At 44.7% G+C, this 18229-nt stretch overlaps 1 protein-coding gene and 1 pseudogene across 1 annotated transcript in view; both read right to left on the bottom strand.

The window, feature by feature from the left end:
- Window positions 1–18229, bottom strand: part of LOC142198606 (uncharacterized) — a 200701-nt gene that overhangs the window by 89298 nt on the left and 93174 nt on the right. The gene's annotated exons all lie outside the window — the stretch shown is intronic.
- Window positions 12261–18229, bottom strand: part of LOC142196953 (uncharacterized) — a 38328-nt pseudogene continuing 32359 nt past the window's right edge.

Raw genomic sequence — 18229 nt, 5'->3', positions numbered from 1 at the left:
TCTTCAGTACGAGTTTTAATGGCTGACCATATAGCAAACTCTGAAGGCTATCAGGCCTCTTGATCAGGCATTAGGTAGGGCACAATATCTGAAGAGTTACATCTTAGGCTAAGTTCACATGGGGGTGAGATTTTGCTGCCGAGAGTGAGGCAGGGAGCCGCGTCACTCTCGGGTCAAAACACGACTGTCGCGGCTTTCCCCTCCGGAGGCGGCTCAAATGAATGGGCCGACTCCAGAGGTTGCTGCCGCCTGAAGAAAGGGCAGCCCAATAAAAGTAGCCTGGTGGTCTACATAGACCACCATTGTGAGGGGGCCAACTATGACATGGATTACGCACCATAATCCGCCCCCTTGATGCCCGTGTGAACTGGCCCTTAATACTCAACAGGTCCTAAGAATAATGATATGAAGCAGGGCTATCAGTAAAAGGGCCAGTACACATGGAGGAAAATGGTCAGGTCCGCCTCCTCACAATAGACCCCTATGGGAAGCCGCTAGCGTTCTCTTTTCTGCTAGCAGAAAAAAGAAGCAACATGATCTTTCTTCAGGCAGATTCCGCCTGAAGAAATCAATGGGAGCCGGAAAAAACGCAACTCGGTTTTTTCAAGATCCATTCACTGTGCTGGAGGAAAGAACCTGAAACTAAAAACGCTTCAAAAACCGCCTCATGTCAAAAACCGCTCCAAAAAAATGCTTCCTGATTCCAGAAGCAGATTTTTTCCTGACCAAATTCCTCAACCACCCTAACATGTGCGAACTAGTCCAAAGGAGGGAGGAAATCTTGTATCACTTTCTAAATAAGGGATGTGAAAAATTTAAAGGGGTTGTCTAGGCAGAGGCTCATGATGGACCTCATGGTTCTGGTTATGTCACAATCACCAAGTGACATGAGTTGAGATAGCCTTGTGACCCCCCTTCTTATCTTCTTCCCCGATCTCACTGGTAGTAATTACCTGTGCTATGGGGTTGGTTTTACTAAAATCAGCGAGCTCCCATAACACAGGAACATAAATATCTGCAAGATCAGAGCAGGAGGAAGGAGTGGTGTAAGAATGCTGCATCCGAATAATTCACCAACCCTTCCCTCCTTACCCGATCTCACAGGTATTTCAGCATCAAATACACTCAAACCAGGTAAGAAAATTTTAACTGCCCGAACAACCCTCTTTAATGTCGTCTGATTTGCTCCATGTTTGTGGTGCCCGCACTAGATCTGAGAACACATTCCATTATGGGATTTTCCCTCAACATGACTATATTTGAATGTGTAGATAATTATTTTTGAATCATATGTTTGAAAATATAAATAACTAGCTGGTACCCGCGACTTCGTCTGCGGTGATTGTAGCAGTGGGTATATACAGGCACGGGTAAGGTTTTCGTACTGTGTATAAGGTATGGGATATGAAATGTAAGTTTGTATCTTGTTTTTTCTGTAATTCAGAGAATACGTGAGACTTTTGTGTTGAAGTTAACTTGTATTTGAGCCGCTATATATACGGTGTTGTGGGAAACTGTACATAGTGACTTTGGGACAGAGGTATTTGAAGTTAACCCTTTCCCGCCGATGGCATTTTTTGATTTTCGTTTTTCGTTTTTTACTCCCCTCCTTCTAAACCCCATAACTTTTTTTATTTCTCCGCTCCCAGAGCCATATGAGGTCTTAATTTCTCCTGGGACAAATTTTTCTTCCTGATGCCACCATTATTTATCCTATATAATGTACTGGGAAGCAGGGAAAAAATTCAGAATGGGTGGATTTCAAGAAAAAATGCATTTCTGCAACTTTCTTACGGGCTTTGGTTTTACGGCGTTCACTGTGCAACCAAAATGACATGTCCCCTGTATTCTGTGTTTCGTTACGATTCCAGGGATACCAAATTTATATGGCTTTATTTACATTTTGACCCCGTAAAAACAAATCCAAAACTGTGTTAAAATTTTTTTTTTAGAAAAGTCGCCATATTCCGACAGCCGTAACTTTTTTATACGTCCGTGTATGGGGATGTATAGGGCGTCTTTTTTTGCGGGACCGGGTGTACTTTGTAGTTCTACCATTTTCGGGAAATGTTATTGCTTTGATGACTTTTTATTAAAATTTTTATCAGAATCAAAACAGTGAAAAAACGGCGGTTTGGCACTTTTGACCATTTTTCCCGCTACGGCGTTTACCGAACAGAAAAAATATTTGTATAGTTTTGTAGAGCAGGCGATTTTGGGCGCGGGGATACCTAACATGTATGTGTTTCACAGTTTTTATCTACTTTTATATGTGTTCTAGGGAAAGGGGGGTGATTTGAATTTTTAATCCTTTTTTTTTTTTTTTTAATATTTTTTTTACTTTTTTTTAATTTTTTTTTTTGCATTTATTAGACCGCCTAGGGGTATTGACATAGGTGGGCGGTGTCGCGGATTGTCAGAGCGGTGGGGGTTGGCAAACATGGCTGCTCCGGAGCGTTAAAAGAGAGCCTCCTGGAGTATCGTTAAGGTGAGGGGCAAAGTGGTAAAGTATATATATATATGAGATTGTGTGGGGTTGCTGACCTCTGCTGTAGAGGGCAATATGAATTTTGTGGCTTGCTATGGTCCAAAGTGTGTGAGATTGCAGAGATAGTGGTGTGAGTTTGGGTTTTGTGGGGGTCCTGGCACAAACGTATGTGCGCTATTGTGACGAAAAGTAGCCTATTGTTTAATCGGGTGTATTAACTATGTTTGTGGAAACTTTCAGCCAAATCGGTCGAGCGGGTTTTGCGTGACCCACAAACATCCAAACTCACAAACTTTCACATTTATAATATTAATAGGATCTAAAATTTTGCAGAGATTTAAGAATTTTCTCTAACCATCTTAGTGGTGATGTCTTTTGTCTTGATCGGATGCCAATGAATACGACTATGAATGCAGGAACTTTCTGTGGTCAGAAACTCAGCTATGATGTCCTTATTGTGGTCAGGTTATCAGGAGGACACTACATGTATGAGAAGATAACCTGACCACAATAAGGACATCATGGCTGGTTATCAGGAGGACACTACATGTATGAGAAGATAACCTGATCACAATAAGGACATCATGGCTGGTTATCAGGGGGGACACTACGTGTATGAGAAGATAACCTGACCACAATAAGGACATCATGGCACCTCTTTCCACAGATTCTCAAATGGATTCAGGTCTGGACTTTGACTTGGCCATTCAAACACCTGGATATGTTTATTTGTGAACCATTCCATTGTAGATTTTGCTTTATGTTTTGGATCATTGTCTTGTTGGAAGATAAATCTGCGTCCCAGTCTCAGGTCTTTTGCAGAATGGTCCTGTATTCGGCTCCATCCTTCTTACCATCAATTTTAACCATCTTCCCTGTCCCTGGTGAAGAAAAACAGGCCCAAACCATGATGCTGCCACCACCATGTTTGACAGTGGGGATGGTGTGTTCAGGGTGATGAGCTGTGTTGCTTTTACGCCGAACATATCGTTTTGCATTGTGGCTAAAAAATTGGATTTTGGTTTCCTCTGACCAGAGCACCTTCTTCCACATGTTTGGTGGCTTGTGGCAAAATTTAAACAAGACTTTTTATGGATATCTTTGAGAAATTGCTTTCTTTTTGCCACTCCTCCATAAAGGCCAGATTTGTGCAGTGTACGACTCATTGTTGTCCTATGGACAGACTCTCTCATCTCAGCTGTAGATCTCTGCAGTTCATCTACAGCAGCGTTTCCCAAACTTTTTGAGTCGAGGAGCACTATTCAAGACAGAAATTCTGTAGCAATATCTGGTTGAATTTGGGATAACTGCAGAAGAAGAACCAGTACTAGGCAGTTCGTTGAACACTTCTGGCGCATTTGGCGTCACTAACTCTTCCACAACCTCACATCGAATTATTTCAGCATCGGTAATCTAATCAACACTGCAATTGAAAAGTCGTATCACCCAAATCTGGTTCTGAATAATCGCATAATATTTGAACATACCTGTTGGATGTTGAAGCCGCTGCTCCTACTGGAGGGTCTGTGTCAGTGGTATTAAATGCTTTTCTGAGGGATCCAGTCTTCAACCAGTGATCCATTCATTGCTGAACAACCAAATTAGGAATGTTTTTCGAATAACACGTGGTGAATAACTTCAAATACTGCGCGAACTAAACTGACACAGTAAGGATCGAGTGACCGTACAATACGAGCGTGAAGGATGATTAAAGGGATTCTACCATTTAAACACTTTTTTTTTTCTAGTTGACACGTCGAAATAGCCTTAAGAAAGGCTATTCGTCTCCTACCTTTATAAGTCGTCAGCGACCTGCCTTTTGGTGAAAAATCAGTTTTTTGTCGGTATGCAAATGAGTTCTCTCGCAGCACTGGGGGTGGGCCCCAGCATTCAAACAGCACTGGGGGCATCCCCAATGCTGCGAGAGAGCTCTCTCCAGCGACGCCTCCATCTTCTTCAGCAACCACCTCTTCATCTTCTTCTTCCGGCTGGGGTCAGACTTGTGCGCCTGCGCAGTCAGCTCTGCCATTGATCTGCCATTTTTTGGGGGCCGCTTACGCGTGCATGCGCAGTATGCTCCTGTTCTCCATAGTTCTCCAATGTTCTTCCATTCAGGTGGTTAATACTTTGCTGCAGTACCAGAAGGGTCACACTGAGGTTTCTTGGGCCCACAATATAAAATGATTTTGGGGTCCAACGACCCCTAGAAAATAGATCATAGTATCCTATGATGAGAGTCTTGGGCAGGAAGGTGAATATATTATTTGAATATCATTTAAATATAACCAGAATTCCTATAGGGTCAGAGCTTGGATTTTTTTTTACTTAGACTCCATATCCTGTTTCCACTCATTGAATGAGATTTAGTGAATTATATTTTGTCTAGCTGCATCCACCAGTAGGAGGAGCTCTCTGCATATAGATGTACACTGTGAGCGCCCCTTAGTAGTGGCAGAAAGGTCAGAAATAATCCAAGGAGTCGTCCACAGTGGACATATACACTCACCGGCCACTTTATTAGGTACACCATGCTAGTAACGGGTTGGACCCCCTTTTGCTTTCAGAACTGCCTCAATTCTTCGTGGCATAGATTCAACAAGGTGCTGGAAGCATTCCTCAGAGATTTTGGTCCATATTGACATGATGGCATCACACAGTTGCTGCAGATTTGTTGGCTGCACATCCATGATGCGAATCTCCCGTTCCACCACATCCCAAAGATGCTCTATTGGATTGAGATCTGGTGACTGTGGAGGCCATTGGAGTACAGTGAACTCATTGTCATGTTCAAGAAACCAGTCTGAGATGATTCCAGCTTTATGACATGGCATTGCATTATCCTGCTGAAAGTAGCCATCAGATGTTGGGTACATTGTGGTCATAAAGGGATGGACATGGTCAGCAACAATATTCAGGTAGGCTTTGGCGTTGCAACGATGCTCAGTTGGTACCAAGGGGCCCAAAGAGTGCCAAGAAAATATTCCCCACACCATGACACCACCACCACCAGCCTGAACCGTTGATACAAGGCAGGATGGATCCATGCTTTCATGTTGTTGACGCCAAATTCTGACCCTACCATCCGAATGTCGCAGCAGAAATTGAGACACATCAGACCAGGCAACGTTTTTCCAATCTTCAATTGTCCAATTTCGATGAGCTTGTGCAAATTGTAGCCTCAGTTTCCTGTTCTTAGCTGAAAAGAGTGGCACCCGGTGTGGTCTTCTGCTGCTGTAGCCCATCTGCCTCAAAGTTCGACGTACTGTGCGGCGTTCAGAGATGCTCTTCTGGCTACCTTGGTTGTAACGGGTGGCTATTTGAGTCACTGTTGCCTTTCTATCAGCTCGAACCAGTCTGGCCATTCTCCTCTGACCTCTGGCATCAACAACGCATTTCCGCCCACAGAACTGCCGCTCACTGGATGTTTTTTCTTTTTCGGACCATTCTCTGACAACCATGCCACGTTCAAAGGCACTCAAATCACCTTTCTTCCCCATACTGATGCTCGGTTTGAACTGCAGGAGATTGTCTTGACCATGTCTACATGCCTAAATGCACTGAGTTGCCGCCATGTGATTGGCTGATTAGAAATTAAGTGTTAACGAGCAGTTGGACAGGTGTACCTAATAAAGTGGCCGGTGAGTGTAGTTACATAGTAGATGAGGTTGGATGAAGACATCAGTCCATCAAGTCCAACCTATAACCCTACAATCCCTACAGTGTTGATCCAAAGAAAAACAAAAACCCCATGAGGCTCATGCCAATTGCCCCATTTTACGAGAAAAAAAATTCCTTCTGAACTCCAATCTGGCAACCATTATAAATTGTCCTTAACACAGATACTGGAGGGCGTTCCACTATTCTAATGTGATACCAGCAGACACTTGTACTGGGGAGCCGAGAGGAGACATGGCGGCCATTGTTTCTTCTTTGTGTCTCTTTCTCCACCAGAATCAGACTCAACGTCCTCTTTGCCAAGCCAGCCGTCAGGTATCTATCCTGGGACACCCCAATTCCTCCTGGGTTGCAGTATTAGGGTCTTCTATGTACAGAGCAGCAAGGTCATCCTGTGGGGGGCCAATACTTTAGACTGAGCGGACATCCACCATCTATACTGTATGAGGAGAGACCTTTGTGAGAGGCTAAGACCTGTATAGACCACGTTCTGCTCACACAGCTTGGGATTTGTTACAATGTATCAATGTAATGCTCTATGAGCTAAGCAGTGGTAGAAAGTAACCTCTTTCCTGTCCTAGAGTCCAGGCAGGCTACACTGATACATTGTAACGACACTATTTTAGTGGGCTGGGGTCAAGAAAATAGAACAGGGTTGGGGGAGACACAGATATTGAGGTACAAAGGACAATATTCTTTAAGCTTTATTCCAATTAGATTGGAGGATCCTATAAGTCCATGTATAGATGTAGGGGAAATGGGTTATTGCAGGGAATGAAGGGTTAATAACGGTAACCGGATTTGGGTTTTCTCTATTACAGCAAATCCTTTAATCCATGCGTCTCCACAGACCCGGACTTAGACACCATCACGTAAGTATAAAGGCTGAACCAGGGAGACGTCACGTTGTTAGAGAGGGGATTCCAAGAAGGCAAAACTGAGCAATGTGAAGGAAGATCAAATCTGGTTTCTTACACAATCCCCTGACTCCGAAAATCAGTCATAGGGTTATAATAGCTGTCCAGGAAATTTTAATTGTTAGGTAGACCCCACGCGTCAGCTGTACAGGGCCACTTCTGATGTCCATCCTATGTTCAGTACAGAACCAGCAGCAGGTGGCTCCATACCCAATATAGTGGCCGGGCACCAGTACTGCAGGTCACCTTACATTAAAGTCAACGGCAGCTGAGCTGCAGTACCTGCACCGGCCGGCCGCTATACAAAGACCAGAGCCTGCAATAGGGAGCAAGTTGAAGAGACCCAGACCATGTAAGTACAGGGGTACATACAGCGGCTGCTGATCTCGCTCATTACCGACATCATTACATCTTATTGTGTTTTATTCCATCTGAATTTCTTAGGAGACCAAGACGCTGGTTTGGAGGGTGGTGGAGGAGGAGGAAGAGGTGAGTGGCAGAGGTTTTATGGCTGCAGAATTCTTCCGCCTTTAGGGTCATCTCTAGCAGTCGCCTCTTATATATCACACACAGTAGACATGGTTGTCACAATGTCAGCCAGAGCTTTGGGGGGAGGGCAGAGGAAAGTAACCAGCTGTGTAGGGGGGGACAGGGGTCGATACACATCATTGTGGACATTCCCATAGGGTGACTGGGGCAGGATACACGACCCCCAGCCCACCAGGGTCCTCAGGGAATGGAGGATTTGTTTGGGACTAATTGTTTGCATTTCTTTCCAGCCGGCGCAAGAGACGTCCTTCAAGGTAAGTACAAGGCTCAGCCCCAGGAATAAGATATTATAGATTGCCCCCTCCCCAGGTAGAATGTTAGTGGAGGGTCAGAATCCTCCACAGGAGCTGCTGGCAATCTGGGGCCTATGTGCTTCTCCTTGAGGGGAAGTTTGGGAATATTAGGGGGGGGGGGGGGGGGCTCAGCCTCACCTTGTAAAATCACCGCCTTAACCCCTTCCCGACATGCGCCGTAATAGTACGGCGCATGTTGGGCGTGTAACTATGGCGACCGCCTGGTACCCGGCCATAGCCGCCGGGTGTCTACTGGGGACCGATCGGAGGCATTAACCCCTCCGGCGCCACGGTCAAAGGCGCCATTTTCCCGGCGGCGCATGGGCGCCGCCATTTTGCCCGGGATCGCCGGCTCCTGGAGCATGCTCCAGGGCCGACGTCACGTTGGCATGACAGCCGGGAAGCTTTACAAGGCTCCCAGGCTTGTCTGCAAGCTCTTTCTTTTGCAGGCTGGTCTATGCAGCCTGCAAAAGAAATGATGATTCTTTGCAATGCATTGGAATGCATTAGCATTGTAATGCATTGCATTAGTGATCAGACCCCCTGGGGTTCAACACCCCTAGGGGGTCTAATAAATGCAAAAAAATTTTTTGAAAAAAAAGTATTAAAAAAAATATAAAAAAATATAAAAAGTATTAAAAATTCAAATCACCCTCCTTTCCCTAGAACAAATATAAAAGTAATGAAATACTGTGAAACACATACATGTTAGGTATCCCTGTGTCCGAAATCGCCCGCTTTACAAATCTATAAAAATATTTTTCCTGTTCGGTAAACGCCGTAGCGGGAAAAATAGTCGAAAGTGCCAAACCGCCGTTTTTTTACTGTTTTGATTCTGATAAAAATTTGAATAAAAAGTGATCAAAGCAATAACATTTCCCGAAAATGGTAGAACTAAAAAGTACACCCGGCCCCGCAAAAAAAGACGCCCTATGCACCCCCGTACACTTACGTATAAAAAAGTTACGGCCGTCGGAATATGGCGACTTTTAGAAAAAAAAATTTTTAACACAGTTTTGGATTTTTTTTAAAGGGGTCAAAATATAAATAAAACCATATACATTTTGTATCCCTGGAATCATAACGAAGCACAGAATACAGGGGACATGTCATTTTGGCTGCACAGTGAACGCCGTAAAACCAAAGCCCGTAAGAAAGTCGCAGAAATGCATTTTTACTTCAAATCCACCCCATTCTGATTTTTTTTCCAGCTTCCCAGTACATTATATAGAATAAATAACGGTGGCATCATGAAGAAAAATTTGTCCTGCAAAAATTAAGACCTCATATGGCTCTGGGAGCGGAGAAATAAAAAAGTTATGGGGTTTAGAAGGAGGGGAGTCAAAAACGAAAATCAAAAAATGCCTTTGGCAGGAAAGGGTTAATGGGAGGAGGGAGCAAAAAGGTTGGGGCGAACCTCCTATTGTAGGTTAAGTATATGACCCCCCCATCCTGAGTGCTTCAGACTCCGCCTGACTCCAGTGTAAGATGTGATGGCTGCAGTAACGAGGGAGGCAATGATGTAATAACACTGTTGTGTCACCAGGAGGCGCCGCTGTTCTCAGCTAAATCCTATTTCTTTCTTTTTCAGATTCTGGGCGCTGTTCTCCTGCTGCTGTGCGCCACGAGATTAATACGGGAGTACACAAGACCAGTCACATGGGGGCGCTCTACACCCCACATTCCTTCCTAGTCTGGGTACATAGCATACATTGTGCCACCTCTATGTCCCCACATCGTACTGCAGGAGGATTCTGTAAGCAGCCTAGTGCCCACCATGTAACTAATGCTGGAAGTTGCTAGCTCAGGAAAACAGCTGATCTGCGGGGGTCCTAATAGTCCATCTAAATCTGATGGTCAACCCTTTGCTTAGGAGCAGCCCCCTATCACCTCTCACTATATGACCCGCAGCTCCTCACACTGTATATATCAGCCTCACTGGATATGTAGTGCCCCATCCCTGCCCTACAGTCCTGCTGGTCGGTGTCCTCCTCCTCCTCCCATTAGAACCCATCAGTGTTTACTTCTTTCCAGTTATAATTTTCCATCTAGAAGACGCCATCAATACGCAGTGCAGATATGAAGGTTGTCATACAGGGCGGGGCTATCTGTGTAGGAGGAGCCTATCACAGCTTGTCCCTCCCACTTCCACTATAGGTCAGGCTTATGTGATTTCCCCTCTCTGGGTTCGGTTCCTGTTTTATTTCTTGGGGATTCTTTATATACGAGCCCTGAACGTTCTGATCATTTCTCATCAATATTCAATTCCAGCAAACATGAAATGCAGCAGAAAACAGGACAATAATACTACCGCCTGCTGCGTCCGACCTCCGCCATCAGGTTCTGTATAAGGTAACACCAGCCCGACCTGTGCCTATTCCATCACTCCCCCTTCTTTTTTGCTATTCCATCGCTACCTGCGCCTTATACCTCCGCTACATCTGGAAACCAACATTGCTACCCGCACATTATACCATCAGTGCCATCTGATAATACCATCACCGATTCCTACCATACCACCGGTAGCTATGCTGCTGACCTTTTATACCACCAATTCCTGCATCTGATTCTACTGTTGCCGCCCTCTTATATGGCTCACACTGCCTACTGTCCACAACTGATGTTACCGCTGCCATCGCCTGCTGCCCATGAGTGATGCTACTTATACCGCTGCCTGACGCCATTGACCACTGCCACCACCTGCACTGCCTGCTGCCCACAACTGATGTTACCGCTGCCACCGCCTGCTGCGCATGAGTGATGCTACTGATACCGCTGCCTGACGCCATTGACCACTGCCACCACCTGCTGCCCACAACTGATGTTACCGCTGCCACCGCCTGCTGCGCATGAGTGATGCTACTGATACCTCTGCCTGACGCCATTGACCACTGCCACCACCTGCTGCCCACAACTGATGTTACCGCTGCCACCGCCTGCTGCGCATGAGTGATGCTACTGATACCTCTGCCTGACGCCATTGACCACTGCCACCACCTGCTGCCCACAACTGATGTTACCGCTGCCACCGCCTGCTGCGCATGAGTGATGCTACTGATACCTGTGCATGACGTCATTGACCACTGCCACCACCTGCTGCCCACAACTGATGTTACTGCTGCCACCGCCTGCTGCCCACATCTGATGTTACCGCTGCTACCGCCCACGACTGATGTTACCGCTGCCACCACCTGCACTGCCTGCTGCCCACAACTGATGTTACCGCTGCCACTGCCTGCTGCCCATGAGTGATGTTACCGATGCCTCCGCCTGACGTCATTGACCACTGCCACCACCTGCTGCCCACGACTGATGGTACCGTGCTTCTACCTGACGCCATTGACCACTGCCACCACCTGCACTACTTGCTGCCCACGACTGATGCTACCAATGCCTCCGCTTGATGCCATTGACCACTGCCACCACCTGCTGCCCACGACTGATGTTACCACTGCCACCACCTGCTGCCCACAACTGATGTTACCGCTGCCACCACCTGCACTGCCTGCTGCCCACAACTGATGTTACCGCTGCCACCGCCTGCTGCCCATGAGTGATGTTACCGATGCCCAAATGGAACTGGCTGAACTACAGAATTGTGACTCTCTGAAAGACGCATTCGAGTCAAGCAGCCTTCTTAATTTCTATGCATCCCTCCCCTCTGAGACATATCCATATCCCAGGAACCATGCACTCAAAATGGCAACTATCTTTGGCAGCACTTATGTCTATGAAACATCTGAAATCGCCAACCAGATCTAGACTAACTATTGCACACTTGCATCACTTGTTACGACTAGCAGTGACAAATATGGAAGCGGACATTGACCATCTCATTAGCCAAAAGCAGGCCCATAGTTCCCACTGAAATACCGGTAAGTTTGTTGACTTAACTTTACTTTTTCTTCATTTTAAATATTGTATTTGTTCCCGTTTTATTTTTTTTACTTCTAAATAAGATGTGTGCAGTGTGCATAGGAATTTGTTCATAGTTTTTTTTAACTATATCTTGGCCCTCCAATGGTCTGAGGGGCGTTCCTCATGACGTCATGTACCCAGAGTCGCCGATTGAGCCACAGCATTCACTTGGGCACGCAGAGCATCATGATCCTTGGTGTGCCATGTTACTGCTGAGACCAAAACACAGGCTCAAGGGGGTCACCCAGGTTCAAGACATAGGAAGGAGACAAGAAAAAGGCCTGACACTGTGTAGAGGCCCAAAAGAGATGAGGGAAGAAGAGCATATATGGTTTTTTTTATTTTTTACACCCCTGCCTTAGGAGGCTTGCCCATCTCGAGTTAAGACATTGACATCAATGTAGCAGGTTGTTTGAAGACTTTGCTGATCTAGGAAGCAGGACTTCTATAAATCTAACTATAAGTCTAAATCTAAAGGTTTTTTTTTAACATTTCCTACGTTCCTAACAAAAATATAGTTTATATGTCTCTGATGATCAAGTCTGGGTTTAGCAATAAAAGATTTTCCAAATTCCAGTGCGAATCCTCCGATGTTGCTTAAGCATGTACTCAAACATTTCCACAGTGAATCGAGCTTCTCTCCTGTGTGAATTCTCTCATGTGTATCAAGCTTTGCTTTCTCTATAAAACATTGTCCACAATCTGTACATGCAAATGACTCCTCCTTGTGTGAACTTTCTGATGATCTTTGAGTTTGGTGTTGGTAACGAAACCTTTTCCACATTGGGAACATGGAAATGGCTTCTCTCCTGTGTGAATTCTCTCGTGTATAACAAGATTGGATTTTTGTGTAAATGATTTCCCGCATTCGGAACAAGTAAATTGTTTCTCCCCCGTGTGAATTTTCTCATGTGTAACAAGACTGCATTTTTTGATGAAAGATTTCCCGCATTCCGAACATGTAAATGGCCTCTCTCCTGTGTGAATTCGCTCGTGTATAACAAGTTTTGATCTCGCTCCAAAACTTTTTCCACATTCTGAACATAGAAATGGCAACTCCTTTCTGTGCATTCTCTCATGCATGACCAGATTTGATTTATCTGTAAAACATTTCCCACATTCTGAACATGTGAATGGCTTCTCTCCTGTGTGAATTCTCTCATGTATAACAAGCTTTGATTTCGCTCCAAAACTTTTCCCACATTCGGAACATATGTACGGCATCTTTTTCCTGTGAGTTCTCTCGTGCATAACAAGATTAGATTTTTCTGTAAAACATCTCCCACATTCTGAACATGAATATGGTTTCTCTCCAGTGTGAATTTTTTCGTGCTTAACAAGAATTGATTTCACTGTAAAAAACTTTCCACATTCTGAACATGAATATGGCTTCTCTCCTGTGTGAATTCTCTCGTGTATAAGAAGCTTTGATTTTTCTATAAAACATTTCCCACATTCTGAGCAGGTAAATGGTCTCTCCCCTGTGTGAATTCTCTGATGATCGATGAGCTTGGTTTTAGTGATAAAATATTTCCCACATTCTGAACATGAATATGGCTTCTCTCCTGTGTGAATTCTCTCGTGTGTAACAAGATTGAACTTTTTTGTAAAGCATTTCCCACATTCTGAACATGTAAAAGGTTTTTCTCCGGTGTGAATTATCTGATGACGCTTAAGACTACTTTTAGTAATGAAAGATTTTCCACATTCTGAACACTGAAACGACTTCTCTCCTGCGGCGGTTGCGTCTTGTATAGCAAGCCTAGAATCTGACGTAAAAAAATTCTCCATTTCAGAACAGGAGTTGGTCTGTTCCCCTGTGTGAATTACTCTATGTATAGAAAGATCTGAGCTTATTGTAAACTCTTCCCCATCTTCTCCCCATTGAAACTTATTAACCCCTTTGTGATCTGGACTCATGGTAAAAATCTGAGATTGGTCAGGAGAAGGTTCCTCGTGATTTGGGAGATGACATGGTTCTGGTGGAAAATTTATGATAACTAGGTTTTCTCTTGAACAGTCTTCCATGATATATTCATCTTCTACTTTACAAGTTAGCAGAGGCGTGAAGTTGTCCTCAGAGTTCTCACTAGGATTTTCTGTTAAAAAAAAAAAATATTAAAATTTTATTTTTATTATTAAGTAGACAAGTAGACATTTCTATTAGAATGGAAATGCAAATGGAGTTTTGGAATTGGATCCATCGTAATGGAAGGTATGTTCACATAGCAATAAGACACATTAGGCTAAGTTCACACGCAGTTACGCGCGTGCATATTCTGGGGTGGCTGCCGCGATGCAGTGCACGGCATCTTGTCGTGGCTCTCTGCTCCGAAGTAGGTTCAAATGAATGGGCCTACACCGGAGGGAGGTGTCGCGAGTCGGATGCGGGGGCTGACTTAGCCACGGAGCCCGCCTGAAGTAAGGGCATGTCGATTCTTTTTTTTTCCGTGAGCAGCAACACTCACGGAAAAAAGTAGCCTGGCGGTCTACATAGACCTCTATTGTGAGGGGGCGGATTATGACGTAGATTCAGCGCCATAATCTGTCCCCTCATGTCCCGTGTGAAATAGCCCTTATAAAAATCGAACATGCACTTTTGTCATGGAGCTTGTGGCTGAGCTTTCTATGTCTACTAAGTCATTCCTCTTAGCCTTTGCTTCTTGGGTCTAGCTTAAAAAAGGCTCCCACCCTCCAACACAGCCTACTCTACAGCACTTATGGAAACCTTCATGATCTTCACACTACCTGCTGTTAGAACAAGGAGGAGTTTGCCTTTGCTCATCTGACATCTGTTAAGCCAAACCTAAGGTATATTATCCATTACTACAGGCTTTGGGACATTTGTTAGGCCATAAACTGTTTAAAACCATGTCTCCCACATACATATATACATCCCAGTCTCCAAATCTTCTCCCATGAATACCCCATACTATGGAACTCTCTACACAAACCAATAAGACTGTCTCTGCCTTTGAAACAATCAAAACATCAGATCAATGGATGCCAAAAGAAAACTCTTCTTGTATCCAATAAGTGAATAAAGTCCTATAAGTATGTTTGATGTATATAGTAGAATTAGGGATCCAACCTGATATGGAAAAAGCCTACTATGGTGAGTGCCTACATTACATGTCATGGGTATGCAATGCACAATATGGGATATTTATCCCTGCTTACCTTGTGATGTAAGCGGCTGATAGTTTTCCATCATGGCGTCCTTGTACAGATCCTTGTGTCCTTCTAAATACTCCCACTCCTCCATGGAGAAATAGACAGTGACGTCCTGACACCTTATAGGAACCTGACAACACAATGATACGGTCATCCCCCGACCCCTCCATGGTGTTACTGTATAACGTCCCAGCATTCCCAGCAGCGCTCACCTCACCAGTCAGCAGCTCAGTGATCTTGTTGGTCAGTTCTAGGATCTTCTGCTCCTGTATCGGTGAGTGCGGGGGAGGGTCTGTGATGGGGCTGTGGCTCCTGTTCCATCCTCCTGACTCATGGACATGATTGCTGGGAGTCACACAGTCACCCGGTCTCTTCTTCACTGCGGTGTAATCCTGTGTATGAAGAGAAACTCTTAGGCCCCATTCCCACGGAGTAACGTGCCACTCATTCTGCCACGTAAACACGTGTCAGAGTGAGGCGCTTCAAAACATCCCATTGACTTCAATGGGTGCCGTCTTACGCGCGCTACACATTGAAATCAGTGGGTTAAAAAGCCTCTCATTGATTTCAATGTGTAGCGCGCGGCAGACAGCACCCGTTGAAGTCAATGGAATCTGTTTTGAAGCGCCTCACTCTGACACGTGTTTACGTGTCAGAATGAGCGGTGCGTTACTCAGTGGGAACGAGGCCTTAAAGAAATGAACATTGTGGCCAGGGCTGTATAGAGTTCTAGTGAGATCACATTTACAATACTGTAGTCAGTTCTGAAAAGAGAGTAATACAATTGAACAAGTACAAAAATGGTGAAAGATCTTGAGCACAAAACTTAAGAAAAAAAAAAAATAGCTCAAAGGTTGATATTCTCCTGTCACCTCCCTCAAGGGCTCAAGACATATTTTAACCTGAAGGAGAAATGGCTATGATGAAACAAGGGGGGGCACGATCTGAGATTAGTGCTGGGAAGAAGTGGGGATCAGCAGCAATGACAGGATAGATTGATTTACTGGAAGAGTAGTAGAGACTGGGAAGAAACCTCCAGCAGGTGTGGCAGGAAATCTACAGTAAGTGACTGTAAACCCGGGATAGCCGTATATCTATAAGAGGAAATACTATGTGGTCAGACGAGATGGACCCTGTGCTCTCCTCCCGCCGCCTGTCTTCTAGGTTTCTATATAGATGCCATAAATCAACTCCTCCAGGCCACACTCCGCCCACCTGACTCTTCTTCCTGGCCAGCCTTTTCCTTCTCATTACAACGCTCCTCCTACTTGTCTATTCTGGATTTTCTCTTCATTGTGTTTCTTGGTAAATAACACAAAATAGAAAGTTTACCTCTCCGGTCAGCAGGTAGATGATCTCCAAGGTGAAGTTTAATATTCTTCTGGTAATCTCATTCCTGTCCTTCTCCATCCTTGGAAGGTAATTCAGGATCCACTTGAGACTTCTGCACCTTTATTAGAGGCTGTAAATCCTAGAGGAAAACACACACAGGTTACGCCACAAATGTCTAATATATGAGGGTCCCAACTTATTAGCCCATACTTATATGCAGAATGGGTGGGGGGTCCCTGTATCAGCAAGACAAAATCAGCAGAGACTTCAGAGTGAATGAGAAGATGTATGTATAATATAAATATAAGCCGATGGCTGGTCAGGTAATGGAGGGGGTGTACATCTCACACAGACTACTCAGGTGGGTAGCAGATAACTATTGTCTACTGAGGGTTATTTCAGAGTTCCGGTTACTGGGCTGGATTTTTAGGAATGGCAGGTAGGTTGGTAGTGGGACCTGTCATTCCACCCCCCTCAAGTCCACACTTTGGGGATGTTCCGGCAGCAACTCAGCTGCAGAGAGTCTCCTCATCAAGGAGGCTTAAGAATTCAGCTCCAGCAGCAACACTTAGACAGAGCTTGGCTGGAGAGCTGACAGAGAGGTCATGTTTTTGGAGCCGTGTCCTGAATGATTCTACTGGCTTTTGGATTTCTGTTACTCTAGGTGAGGTCACCTATTCTGTGTTTAGTTAGTGCCTAGCCGGGCAGGGATTTATTTTTGTATTGTTTCCTTTTGTTGCTGCACTGTCTTTTTGAGTGAAAATCAACTCTACCTTTGTTTTGGACGAAAGAATCTGGACTTGTGTGTCTATGCCACCCCACCTAGCAACCCCAGACCCTGACTATACATATATATATATATATATATATATATATATATATATATATAATTTTATTCACCGTTACTATTGATTTACCTTTACTATTGATTTAATGATTCTTGGGGTGTAGTGACTAGTTCTAGAAGACTTGTCACCAAACATGTCCGTTTTAGCCAATCCTATTCCTTCTCCTAGCTCTCTCCAGTGCCGTTCCTCTGTTATTCCTCCTAGAAACTTCTATATAAATTGATAATTTGGCGTTCCCATTTCCCTGTCAAAGGGGTGTGTTCTTACACAGTCTGACCCCCCCTGGTAACTTTCATCTGACCGTGCAGGGACACCCCCAACTAGTAATACCCACCTGTTAATATATTCATACATTTCCAGGAGGAATAACCGAGGGACGGTGCGATGTAGAGCTAGATGATGATGCAGAATTGTTATGTTATGGAGAATACAAGTGATTAATAAAGCAGACCTGTCCTATAAAGGAAACGGGACACGTCTCATCTCACCGCAAGACTTTCTTCGCACTATTTTACCCCAAGACACAAATTGTACCTCAAACTGCAACAAAACCCAGAAAATCCTCTTACCTTAGGGCTGAGGTCACACAGGGAGCTGTTACTTGTTACTGCAGACAATGACCAAGTACTTTGTGTGTATACAGTATATATATCCTCTATATAGTGATAAATCTGCTGCTGGCTGATAACAGAGAGAACAGCACAACATCAGTGACCACCTGACCAGGACCTGCTCTGTATCTACTGCACTGCCATAGCTGAAGGACCTGTGATGACGTCACCATCATGTGATCAGCAGTGAGGGGGCGGAGTTCCGCACTGTAGAGAATAAATAATGACTGAAGGACCTGTGGTGATGTCACCATCACATGATTAGTACAGTGGGCGGAGTTAAAATAAGTAGTGGATGAAGGAGCAGTGGTGATGGTCATGTGATATGAGTAGGGGGCGGAGCTTCTGTGCTGGTTGCTTTGTATGGAGAAGGGGGGAGACCTCTCCCTCTCCCTCATCTAATGTGCCAGTTGTTCACTGTCAG

Source organism: Leptodactylus fuscus, chromosome 3 (genome assembly GCF_031893055.1).
Source record: "Leptodactylus fuscus isolate aLepFus1 chromosome 3, aLepFus1.hap2, whole genome shotgun sequence".
In the NCBI taxonomy this organism is placed as follows: domain Eukaryota; kingdom Metazoa; phylum Chordata; class Amphibia; order Anura; family Leptodactylidae; genus Leptodactylus; species Leptodactylus fuscus.
The sequence above is the reverse complement of the archived record's forward strand: the minus strand, read 5'-3'. Positions and strand labels throughout refer to the sequence as shown.